General features: G+C 39.2%; 1 non-coding gene across 1 annotated transcript; it reads left to right on the top strand.

The window, feature by feature from the left end:
- Positions 1-9,404: 9,404 nt before the first annotated feature.
- On the top strand, positions 9,405-9,512 carry LOC148544911 (small nucleolar RNA R71). Its single transcript, XR_015901664.1, has one exon. It is a non-coding gene; the product is annotated as a small nucleolar RNA R71 (small nucleolar RNA).
- The last annotated feature ends 2,297 nt before the right edge of the window (positions 9,513-11,809 follow it).

The following is an 11,809-nucleotide window of genomic DNA, read 5'->3' as shown; positions in this document are numbered from 1 at the left end:
CACCCTTATTGTTAAATGTGGAGGATTAGTTGAGGAGCAAAATGAGAAGGAGAATTTGGAGCTTCAAGATGGAGAAGAGGAGTTGAAGTAAGAAGTGCAACAAGAGGAGGAAGTTGAGACATTTGAGACAGAAGGAGTGGTTGAAGATTTTGGAGATGTTGGAAGTCCATGGAAATGTAGAATTATAGAACCCTCTTCCAAGAAGCTTGATTTTGATGTTGAGGAGGGTGTACAACCTCCAAAGCATATCATGGTTGAAGACTTTGAAGAGGTTGATCGAGAGATGGATTCAATCATTGATGAGTTTCTATCTACAATCGAATCCTCCCCCATTGGACATGAAATTGAGATTAAAAAAGAAGATACACAAACTCCCATACCCTAGGTAAGCAATGAAGAAGTGATTGAATTGGAAGAAAGCTACCAAGAGGAAGAGGTTGAGATTGAAGAAGCTAGCAAGAAGGTGGAAGTAACCAAAGAAGAACACAAGAGAGTAGAGCGTGCAAGGACATTGGAGATACCTCTCCCTAAACCATCACCATCCATCCTTTCATTCAAGTGGGTAAATCTCTTATCTCTAAGCATTATTATCCCACTTGAATATGGTTTGCTTGAGACGGATGGTCAACTTAGAGCTCTTTGTGGCTTTAAGAGAAAAAAGGAGATGGTTAGTGGTTGGAAGCATCATTCTAGGTTCATCATGGTTGGAAGCTCAAGGTTTGATTGCAAGGTTTGATGAAGAGCTAGATTGCTTGGGTCTAGGAGGATGTTTGGATGCCTTAATGAGAATTCCAAGACTAAACCACCCGGATGGAATCACCTTGATCAACTTGAAGACGGGTGTGAAAACAAAGTGTGGGATCCCAGATCACACAAGGAGAATCAATTTTGGGAGCTCATGGTTTGTGAAGAACTCCATCAGAGCTTGGAGCTATTAATTTTCAATGATGGAGCTTATTGGAGATTCAAGCATTAGTGGATGTTCAAGGATGGATTCAAGCACAAGCCACCTTGATGAGAGCTCCCCATAAGCCAACTTAAGGACAATAAACAAAACTGCTAGGTGGGAGACACTAGTGCACGAAATTGTAAATCACACTTTTCACAACTCGTACCACTAACCAGCAAGTGCACTGGGTCGTCTAACTAATACCTTACGTGAGTAAGGGTCGATCCCACGAAGATTGTCGGCTTGAAGCAAGTTATTGTTATTTTGTAACTCTTAGTCAGGAAATTAGTAATAAAAATGGTTGGGTTTATGAAGAGTAAATAACATAAAATAAATAATACTTGTTATGCAGCAATGGAGAACAGGTTGAGGTTTTGGAGATGCTCTGTCTTCTGAATCTCTGCTTTCCTATTGTCTTCTTCTCCATGCACGCAAAGTTCCTTCCATGGCAAGTTGTATGTTGGTGGATCACCGTTGTCAATAGCTACCATCCATCCTCTCAGTGAAAATGGTCCAAATGCACTGTCACCGCACGGCTAATCATCTGTCATTTCTCACTCATGTTGGAATAGGATCCATTGATCCTTTTGCGTCTGTCACTACACCCAACACTCGCGAGTTTGAAGCTCGTCACAGTCATCCCTTCCCAGATCCTACTCGGAATACAACAGACAAGGTTTAGACTTTCCGGATCTCAAGAATGGCCGCGAATAATTCTAGCCTATACCACGAAGGTTCTAATCTTAGATTAGAAACTCAAGAGATATGCACTCAAGCTATTGCAGATAGAATGGAGGTGGTTGTCAGGCACGTGTTCATAGGTGAGAATGATGATGAGTGTCACAGATCATCACATTCATCAGGTTGAAGTGCGAGTGAATATCTTAGAATAGAAACAAGCGTGATTGAATGGAAAACAGTAGTAATTGCATTAATTCATCGAGACACAACAGAGCTCCTCACCCCCAACCATGGAGTTTAGAGACTCATGCCGTAGAAGATACAAATTCAAATGTAAAATGTCATGAGGTACATAGTAAGTCTCTAAAAGTAGTTTTTATACTAAACTAGTGACCTAGGTTTACAGAAAATGAGTAAACTAAGATAGATAGTGCAGAAATCCACTTTCGGGGCCCACTTGGTGTGTGCTTGGGCTGAGCATTGAGCTCTACACGTGTAGAGGCTTCTCTTGGAGTTAAACGCCAGGTTGCAGCATGTTTGTGGCGTTTAACTCTGGTTTGTAACCTGTTTCTGGCGTTTAACTTCAGAATAGAGCAGGAAGTTAGCGTTAAAACGTCCGTTTGCATTGTCAAAACTCGGGCAAAGTATTGACTATTATATATTGCTGGAAAGCCCTGGATGTATACTTTCCAACGCAATTGAAAGAGCACAAATTGGGTTTCTGTAGCTCAAGAAAATCCATTTCGAGTGCAGGGAGGTTAGAATCCAATAGCATCTGCAGTCCTTTTTCAGCCTCTGAATCAGATTTTTGCCCAGGTCCCTCAATTCTAGCCAGAAAATACCTGAAATCATAGAAAAATGCACAAACTCACAGTAAAGTCCAGAAATGTGATTTTTGCATGAAAACTAATAGGACTATACTAAAAAAGTAGCTAAATCCTACTAAAAACAATATGAAAATACCCCCAAAAAGCGTATAAAATATCCGCTCATCACAACACCAAACTTAAACTGTTGCCTGTCCTCAAGCAACTAGATAAATAAAATAGGATAGAAAGAAAATCAAGAGGCAATAACATCTCATAGTTTTATATGAAGCCCAAATTCTCATTAGATGAGCAGGACTAGTAACTTTTTGCTTCTGAACAGTTTTGGCACCTCAATTTATCCTTTGATGTTCAGAATGATTGGCATCTATAGGAATTCAGAATTCAGATAGTGTTATTGATTCTCCTAGTTTAGTATGTTGATTCTTGAACACAGCTACTTTATGAGTCTTGGCCGTGGCCCTAAGCACTTTGTTTTCCAGTATTACCACCGGATACATAAATGCCACAGACACATAACTAGGTGAACCTTTTCAGATTATGACTTAGCTTTACTAAAGTCCCCAGTTAGAGGTGTCCAGAGTTCTTAAGCACACTCTTTTTGCTTTGGACCATGACTTTAACCGCTCAGTCTCAAGTTTTTCACTTGACACCTTCACACCACAAGCACATGGTTAGGGACAGCTTGGTTTAGCCGCTTAGGCCAGGATTTTATTCCTTTAGGCCCTCCTATCCATTAATACTCAAAGCCTTGGATCCTTATTACCCTTGCCTTTTGGTTTAAAGGGCTATTGCCTTTTTCTGCTTGCTTTTCTTCTTTTTTTTCTTCCTTTTTCTTTTATTTTTCGCCATATTTTTTTCGCAAGCTTTGTATTCACTACTTTTTCTTGCTTCAAGAATCAATTTTATGATTTTTTAGATTATCAATAACATTTCTCCTTTTTCATTATTCTTTCAAGAGCCAACAAATTTAACATTCATAAACTTCACTATCAAAAATTATGCACTGTTCAAGCATTCATTCAGAAGACAAAAAGTATTGCCACCACATATAAATAATATGAATTGTTCTTATTAAGAACTCAAAAATAAAACTGCCTCCTTATTCTAAAAAATCAGCTATTTTATTCATGTTTAATGATGATGAGAAAAATAAATTATAGCTTACTTGGAGATGATAATAAAAAATAAAAATAAAAATAAAGATACTAATTACTATTATTCATGTGACTCCTAAGGTAGATCTCTAATAGCAAAAGTTATCACAGAGTTAAGATTAGGACTCAACAACCTTTATTTTGGGAGATGGATGCTCCTTCAATCTGTGGGGTGTCTGGCCCTTCAAGAGACAGCTTCTGGCGCTTCAGCTCCTGTAGCTCACGCCCTTGCTTCTCTTGTTCCTTCAGCAGTTTGCAGAGCATGCTGTTTTGAACTTGCTGTTCTTCTTTCAGTTGATCCATAGCTTCTTGCAGCTTGGTGACAGATGCTTCTAGGCGGGTCCAGTAGTCAATCTGAGGGATTTTTGGGAGGAACTCTTGTGCCCTCCTTTTGATGGAGTTATCTTGCACTTGTTGTCCTTCCGTTGACTTTTTGGTGATTGGGTGCTTGACTAGGATATACTCATCCACTCCGATCTTTACCCCAGCGTCTTTGCATAGCAGAGATATTAAGTTTGGGTAAGCCAATTTGGCTTCTTTGGAGTTCTTGTTTGCAATTATGTAGAGCTCACAAGAAATCAGATGATGAATCTCTACTTCGTTTCCCTGCATAATACAATGGATCATCATTGCTCTTTTGAGAGTGACCTCAGAGCGGTTACTGGTGAGCAGTATGGAACGCCCAATGAAGTCCAGCCAGTCCCTAGCGACTGGTTTGAAATCCCCTCTCTTGAGTTTATTTGGGACACCAATTGGGCTTCTGTAGCTCCAGAAAATCCACTTTGAGTGCAAGAAGGATAGAATCCAACAGCATCTGCAGTCCTTTTTCAGCCTCTGAATCAGATTTTTGCTCAGGTCCCTCAATTTCAGCCAGAAAATACCTGAAATCATAGAAAAACACACAAACTCATAGTAAAGTCCAGAAATATGATTTTTATTTAAAAATTAATAAAAATATAATAAAAACTAATTAAAATATACTAAAAACATACTAAAAACATTACCTAAAAGCGTATAAATCATCCGCTCATCACAATACCAAACTTAAATTGTTGCTTGTCCCCAAGCAACTGAAAATCAAATAGGATAAAAAGAAGAGAATATACAATGAATTCCAAAAACATCTATGAAGATCAGTATTAATTAGATGAGCGGGGCTTTTAGCTTTTTGCTTCTGAACAGTTTTGGCATCTCACATTATTCCTTGAAGTTCAGAATGATTGGCATCTATAGGAACTCAGAATCCAGATAGTGTTATTGATTCTCCTAGTTAAGTATGTTGATTCTTGAACACAGCTACTTTATGAGTCTTGGCCGTGGCCCTAAGCACTTTGTTTTCCAGTATTACCACCGGATATATAAATGCCACAGACACATAACTGGGTGAACCTTTTCAGATTGTGACTCAGCTTTGCTAGAGTCCCCAATTAGAGGTGTCCAGAGCTCTTAAGCACACTCTTTTTGCTTTGGACCACGACTTTAACCACTCAGTCTCAAGTTTTCACTTGACACCTTCACGCCACAAGCACATGGTTAGGGACAGCTTGGTTTAGCGGCTTAGGCCAGGATTTTATTCCTGTGGGTCCTCCTATCCACTGATGCTCAAAGCCTTGGATCCTTTTTATCACCCTTGCCTTTTGGTTTAAAGGGGTATTGGCTTTTTCTGCTTGCTTTTCTTTTTCTTTCTTCTTTTTTTTCGCATATGTCCTTTTTCTGCATGCTTTTCACTGCTTTTTCTTGCTTTAAGAATCAATTTTATGATTTTTCAGATTATCAAATAACATTTCTCCTTTTCCCATCATTCTTTCAAGAGCCAACAATTTTAACATTCATAAACAATCAAATTCAAAAATATGCACTGTTCAAGCATTCATTCAGAAAAATAATAGTATTGCCACCACATCAAAATAATTAAACTGTTTTAAAATTTGAAATTCATGCACTTCTTTTTCTTTTTCAATTAAAAAATTTTTCATTTAAGAAAGGTGATGGATTCATTTTTATAGCTTTAAGGCATAGACACTTAGACACTAATGATCATGTAATAAAGACACAAACATAAATAACATAAGCATAAAAATTCGAAAAACAGGAAAATAAAGAACAAGGAAATTAAAGAACGGGTCCACCTTAGTGATGGCGGCTTGTTCTTCCTCTTGAAGATCTTATGGAGTGCTTGAGCTCCTCAATGTCTCTTTCTTTCCTTTGTTGCTCCTCTCTCATGGTTCTTTGGTCTTCTCTAATTTCATGGAGGAGGATGGAATGCTCTTGGTGCTCCACCATTAGTTATCCCATGTTGGAACTTAATTCTCCTAGGGAGGTATTGATTTGCTCCCAATAGTTTTGTGGAGGAAAATGCATCCCTTGAGGCATCTCAGGGATTTCATGATGAGGAGTTTCCTCATGCTCTTGTCCATGAGTGGGATCTCTTGTTTGCTCCATCCTTTTCTTAGTGATGGGCTTGTCCTCATCAATGAGGATGTCTTCCTCTATGTTAATTCCAGCTGAATTGCAGAGGTGACAAATGAGATGAGGAAAGGCTAACCTTGCCACAGTAGAGGACTTGTCCGCCACTTTGTAGAGTTCTTGGGATATAACCTCATGAACTTCTACTTCCTCTCTAGTCATGATGCTATGAATCATGATAGCCCGGTCTATAGTAACTTCAGACCGGTTGCTAGTAGGAATGATTGAGTGTTGGATGAACTCCAACCATCCCCTAGCCACGGGCTTGAGGTCATGCCTTCTTAGTTGAACCGGCTTTCCTCTTGAATCACTCTTCCAGTGAGCGCCCTCTTCACAGATGTCCATGAGGACTTGGTCCAACCTTTGATCAAAGTTGACCCTTCTAGTGTATGGGTGTGCGTTTCCTTGCATCATAGGCAAATTGAATGCCAACCTTACATTTTCCGGACTAAAGTCTAAGTATTTCCCTCGGACCATTGTAAGCCAATTCTTGGGGTCCGGGTTCACACTTTGATCATGGTTCTTGGTGATCTATGCATTGGCATAAAACTCTTGAACTATTAAGATTACGACTTGTTGAATGGGGTTGGTGAGAACTCCCCAACCTCTTCTTCGGATCTCATGTTGGATCTCCGGATATTCGCCCTTTTTGAGCTTAAAAGGGACCTCGGGGATCACCTTCTTCTTGGCCACAACTTCATAGAAGTGGTCTTGATGCACCCTTGAGAGGAATCTCTCCATCTCCCATGACTCGGAGGTGGAAGCTGTTGCCTTCCCTTTCCTCTTTCTAGTGGTTTCTCCAGCCTTTGGTACCATAAGTGGTTATGGAAAAACAAAAAGCTTTATCTTTTACCACACCAAACTTAGAAGGTTTCTCTTCCTCGAGCAAAAGAAGAAAGAAGAGAGTAGAATAAGAAGAAATAGAGGAGATGGAGGGGGCTTTGTGTTTCGGCCAAGGGGGATGGGTAGTGTGTATGTTGTGTGAAAATGAAGGAGTGAAGATGGGTTTATATAGGAGTGGAGAGGGGGGTATGGTTCGGCCATTATGGGTGGGTTTGGGTGGGAAAGTAGTTTGAATTTGAATGGTGAGGTAGGTGGGGTTTTATGAAGGATGGATGTGAGTGGTGAAGAGAATGGTGGGATTTGATAGGTGAAGGGTTTTTGGGGAAGAGGTATTGAGGTGATTGGTGAATGGGTGAAGAAGAGAGAGAGGTGTGGGGTAGGTGGAGATCCTGTGGGGTCCACAAATCCTGAGGTGTCAAGGATTTCTCATCCCTACACCATGTGGCGTGCAAAACGCCCATTGCTGCCAATCCTGGCGTTAAACGCCAGGCTGCTACCCATTTCTGGCGTTTAACGCCAGCTTCTTGCCCATTTCTGGTGTTAAACGCCAGTCTGGTGCCCATTTCTGGTGTTAAATGCCCAGAATGGTGCCAGACTGGGCGTTTAACGCCCATTCTGCTACCCTTACTAGCGTTTAAACGCCAGTAAGTTTCTCCTCCAGGGTGTTCTATTTTTCATTCTGTTTTTGCTTTTTCAATTGTTTTTGTGACTTCACATGATCATCAACCTACAGAAAACATAAAATAACAAAAGAAAATAGAAATTTAACATAGATAAGTAAAAATTGGGTTGCCTCCCAACAAGCGCTTTTTTAATGTCAATAGCTTGACAGTGGCTCTCATGGAGCCTCACAGATGTTCAGAGCAATGTTGGAACCTCCCAACACCAAACTTATAGTTTGACTGTGGGGGCTCTGTTTGACTCTGTATTGAGAGAAGCTCTTTATGCTTCCTCTCCATGGTGACAGAGGGATATCCTTGAACTTTAAACACAAGGGAGTCTTCATTCACTTGAATGATCAATTCTCCTCTGTCAACATCAATCACAGCTTTGGCTGTGGCTAGGAAGGGTCTGCCAAGGATGATGGATTCATCCATACACTTCCCAGTTTCTAGGATTATGAAATCAGCAGGGATGTAATGGTTTTCAACCTTTACCAAGACATCCTCTACAAGTCCATAAGCCTGTTTCTTTGAATTGTCTGCCATCTCCAGTGAGATTCTTGCAGTTTGTACCTCAATGATCCCTAGATTCTCCATTACAGATAGAGGCATGAGGTTTATACTTGACCCTAGGTCACACAGAGCCTTCTCAAAGGTCATGGTGCCTATGGTACAAGGGATGGAGAATTTTCCAGGGTCTTGTCTCTTCAGAGGTAATTTCTGCCTAGTCAAGTCATCCAGTTCTTTAATGAGAAATGGAGGTTCATCCTCCCAAGTCTCATTACCAAACAACTTGGCATTTAGCTTCATGATTGCTCCAAGGTACTTAGCAACTTGCTCTTCAGTAACATCTTCATCCTCTTCAGAGGAAGAATACTCATCAGAGCTCATGAATGGCAGAAGTAAATTCAATGGAATCTCTATGGTCTCAGTGTGAGCCTCAGATTCCCATGGTTCCTCATTAGGGAACTCCTTGGAGGCCAGTGGGCGTCCATTGAGGTCTTCCTCAGTAGAGATTACTGCCTCTTCCTCCTCTCCATGTTCGTCCATGTGAGACGTGTTTATAACCTTGCACTCTCTCTTTGTATTCTCTTCTGTATTGCTTGGGAGAGTACTGGGAGGGAGCTCAGTAATTTTCTTACTCAGCTGACCCACTTGTGCCTCCAAATTTCTAATGGAGGACCTTGTTTCAGTCATAAAACTTTTAGTGGTTTTGATTAGATCAGAGACAATGGTTGCTAAGTCAGAGTGGCTTTGCTTAGAATTCTCTGTCTGTTGCTGAGAAGGTGATGGAAAAGGCTTGCTATTGCTAAACCTGTTTCTTCTACCATTATTGTTGTTGAAACCTTGTTGAGGTCTCTGTTGATCCTTCCATGAGAGATTTGGATGATTTCTCCATGAAGGGTTATAGGTGTTTCCATAGGGTTTCTCCCATGTAATTCACCTCTTCCATTGCTGGGTTCTCAGGATCATAAGCTTCTTCTTCAGAGGAAGCTTCCTTGGTACTGCCTGTTGCTGCTTGCATTCCAGACAGACTCTGAAAAATCATATTGACTTGCTGAGTCAATATTTTATTCTGAGCCAATATGGCATTCAGAGTATCACTCTCAAGAACTCCTTTCTTCTGAGCTATCCCATTATTCACAGGATTCCTTTCAGAAGTGTACATGAATTGGTTACTTGCAACCATTTTAATGAGTTCCTAAGCTTCTGCAGGCGTCTTCTTCAGATGAAGAGATCCTCCAGCAGAGCTATCCAATGACATCTTGGATAATTCAGACAGACCATCATAGAAAATACCTATGATGCTCCATTCTGAAAGCATGTCAGAAGGGCACCTTCTGATCAATTGCTTGTATCTTTCCCAAGCTTCATAGAGGGATTCTCCTTCCTTCTGTCTGAAGGTTTGGACTTTCACTCTAAGCTTGCTCAATTTTTGAGGTGGAAAGAACTTTGCCAAGAAGGCATTGACTAGCTTTTCCCAAGAGTTCAGGCTTTCTTTAGGTTGTGAATCCAACCATGTCCTAGCTCTGTCTCTTACAGCAAAAGGAAAAAGCATAATTCTGTAGACTTCAAGGTCAACCCCATTGGTCTTGACAGTGTCACAGATTTGCAAGAATTCAGCTAAAAACTGATGAGGATCTTCCAATGGAAGTCCATGAAACTTGCAATTCTGTTGCATTAGAGAAACTAATTGAGGCTTAAGCTTAAAGTTGTTTTCTCCAATGGCAGGGATTGAGATGCTTCTCCCATAGAAGTTGGGAGTAGGTGCAGTAAAGTCACCAAGCACCTTCCTTGCATTGTTGGCATTGTTGTTTTCGGCTGCCATGGTTTCTTCTTCCTTGAAGAGCTCTGTTAGGCCCTCTAAAGAGAATTGTGCTTTAGCTTCTCTTAGCTTTCTCTTCAAGGTCCTTTTAGGTTCAGGATCAGCTTGAACAAGTATGCCTTTATCTTTGCTTCTGCTCATATGAAAGAGAAGAGAACGAGAAAGTAGGGAATCCTCTATGTCACAGTATAGAGATTCCTTGAGGTGTCAGAGGAAAAGAAGAATAGAAGGAGGAGGTAGATGGAAGAGAATTCGAACATATAAAGAAGGAGGGGGTTCGAATTATACCTTGCGAAGGAGTGTTAGTCCTTTAAATAGAAGGATGTGAGAAGAGGGGAAGAATTTTTGAAAATAAATTAAAAATATTTTGAAATAATAAAAAAAAATTTGAAAATTTTATTGAGATTTTCGAAAACTCAAATTGGGAAAGAAATTAAGTAATTTTTGAAAAGAGTTTGAAATTAGAAATTAAAAAGATATGATTGAAAATTAATTTTGAAAAAGATGTGATTGAAAAGATATGATTGAGAAGATATGATTGAAAATCAGACTAAAAAGAGAAAGTTTTAAAATTAAAGTTGATTACTTGACTAACAAGAAATTGGAAGATATGATTCTAGAATTAAAACTTTTGATCCTTTCTTAATAGGCAAGTAACAACTAGAAAATTTTGAAGTAAATCATTAATTATAACAAGGATTTTCAAAAATAATAAAAAATGGAAAGAAATTAATTTTGAAGAGATATGATTGAAAAAATATGATTTGAAAAAATTTGATTTTGAAAAATTATGAAGATTTTAAAAATAATTTGAATTAAAAACAAAATCTTCCCTCTAGTGTTCTTCTGGCGTTAAACGCCCAGAATGGCATCCATTCTGGCGTTTAACGCCCAAAATGCTACCTTTTGGGCGTTAAACGCCCAGCCAGGTACCCTGGCTGGCGTTTAAACGCCAGTTTTCCTTCTTCACTGGGCATTTTGAACGCCCAGCTTTTTTTGTTTGATTCCTCTATTGAATGTTCTGAGTCTTCAATTCTCTGTATCATTGACTTGAAAAGACGCAATTTTGAAAATATTTTTGAATTTTTAATGATGAAAAATAGTAAAAATGCAACTAAGATCAAATAAACAATGCATGCAGGACACCAAACTTAGAAATTTTGTATTAGAGACTCTAACAAATTGAGAATGCATAAGAAAAACAACAAAACACACATAACAAGAGAATTTAAAGATCAGAGCAAGCAAGTCATCAAGAACAACTTGAAGATTAATGAAGACACATGCATAAATTCGAAAAATGCAAGAAGAACAGAAACATGTAATTGACACCAAACTTAAAAATTGATACTAGACTCAAACATAAAATTTTTTTGGTTTTTATGATGTTAAACATTTTTTTTGTGGTTTTCAAAAATTATATGGAAAAGAAAATAAAGAGAATCAAAACTTTTAATAAGAATTCCAGGAATCATGCAATGTTAGTCTAAAGCTTCAGTCTAAAAAGATAAGACATGGTTGGCCAAGCTTCTGCAGGACATTACATTCAGCAGCTAAATTGATGAGAATCAATCAGCTTTTGTGATGATAAGAACATTACCTTGAAACTCTAGAATTCATTCTTAAAAATTCTGAAAAATAAAAAGAAAAGTACCTAATCTAAGCAACAAGATGAACCGTCAGTTGTCCAAACTCGAACAATCCCCGGCAACGGTGCCAAAAACTTGGTGCACGAAATTGTAATCATCAACAATGGCGCCAAAGACTTGGAGCTCTCAAACGTGAATCACACTTTGTCACAATTCCGCACAACTAACTAGCAAGTGCACTGGGTCGTCCAAGTAATACCTTACATGAGTAAGGGTCGATCCCACGGAGACTGTCGGCTTGAAGCAAGC

This window comes from Arachis ipaensis, chromosome B9, assembly GCF_059453495.1.
Source record: "Arachis ipaensis isolate K30076 ecotype BB chromosome B9, ASM5945349v1, whole genome shotgun sequence".
NCBI classification, from domain to species: Eukaryota; Viridiplantae; Streptophyta; class Magnoliopsida; order Fabales; family Fabaceae; genus Arachis; species Arachis ipaensis.
This window is presented reverse-complemented; position numbering and strand designations above follow the sequence as displayed.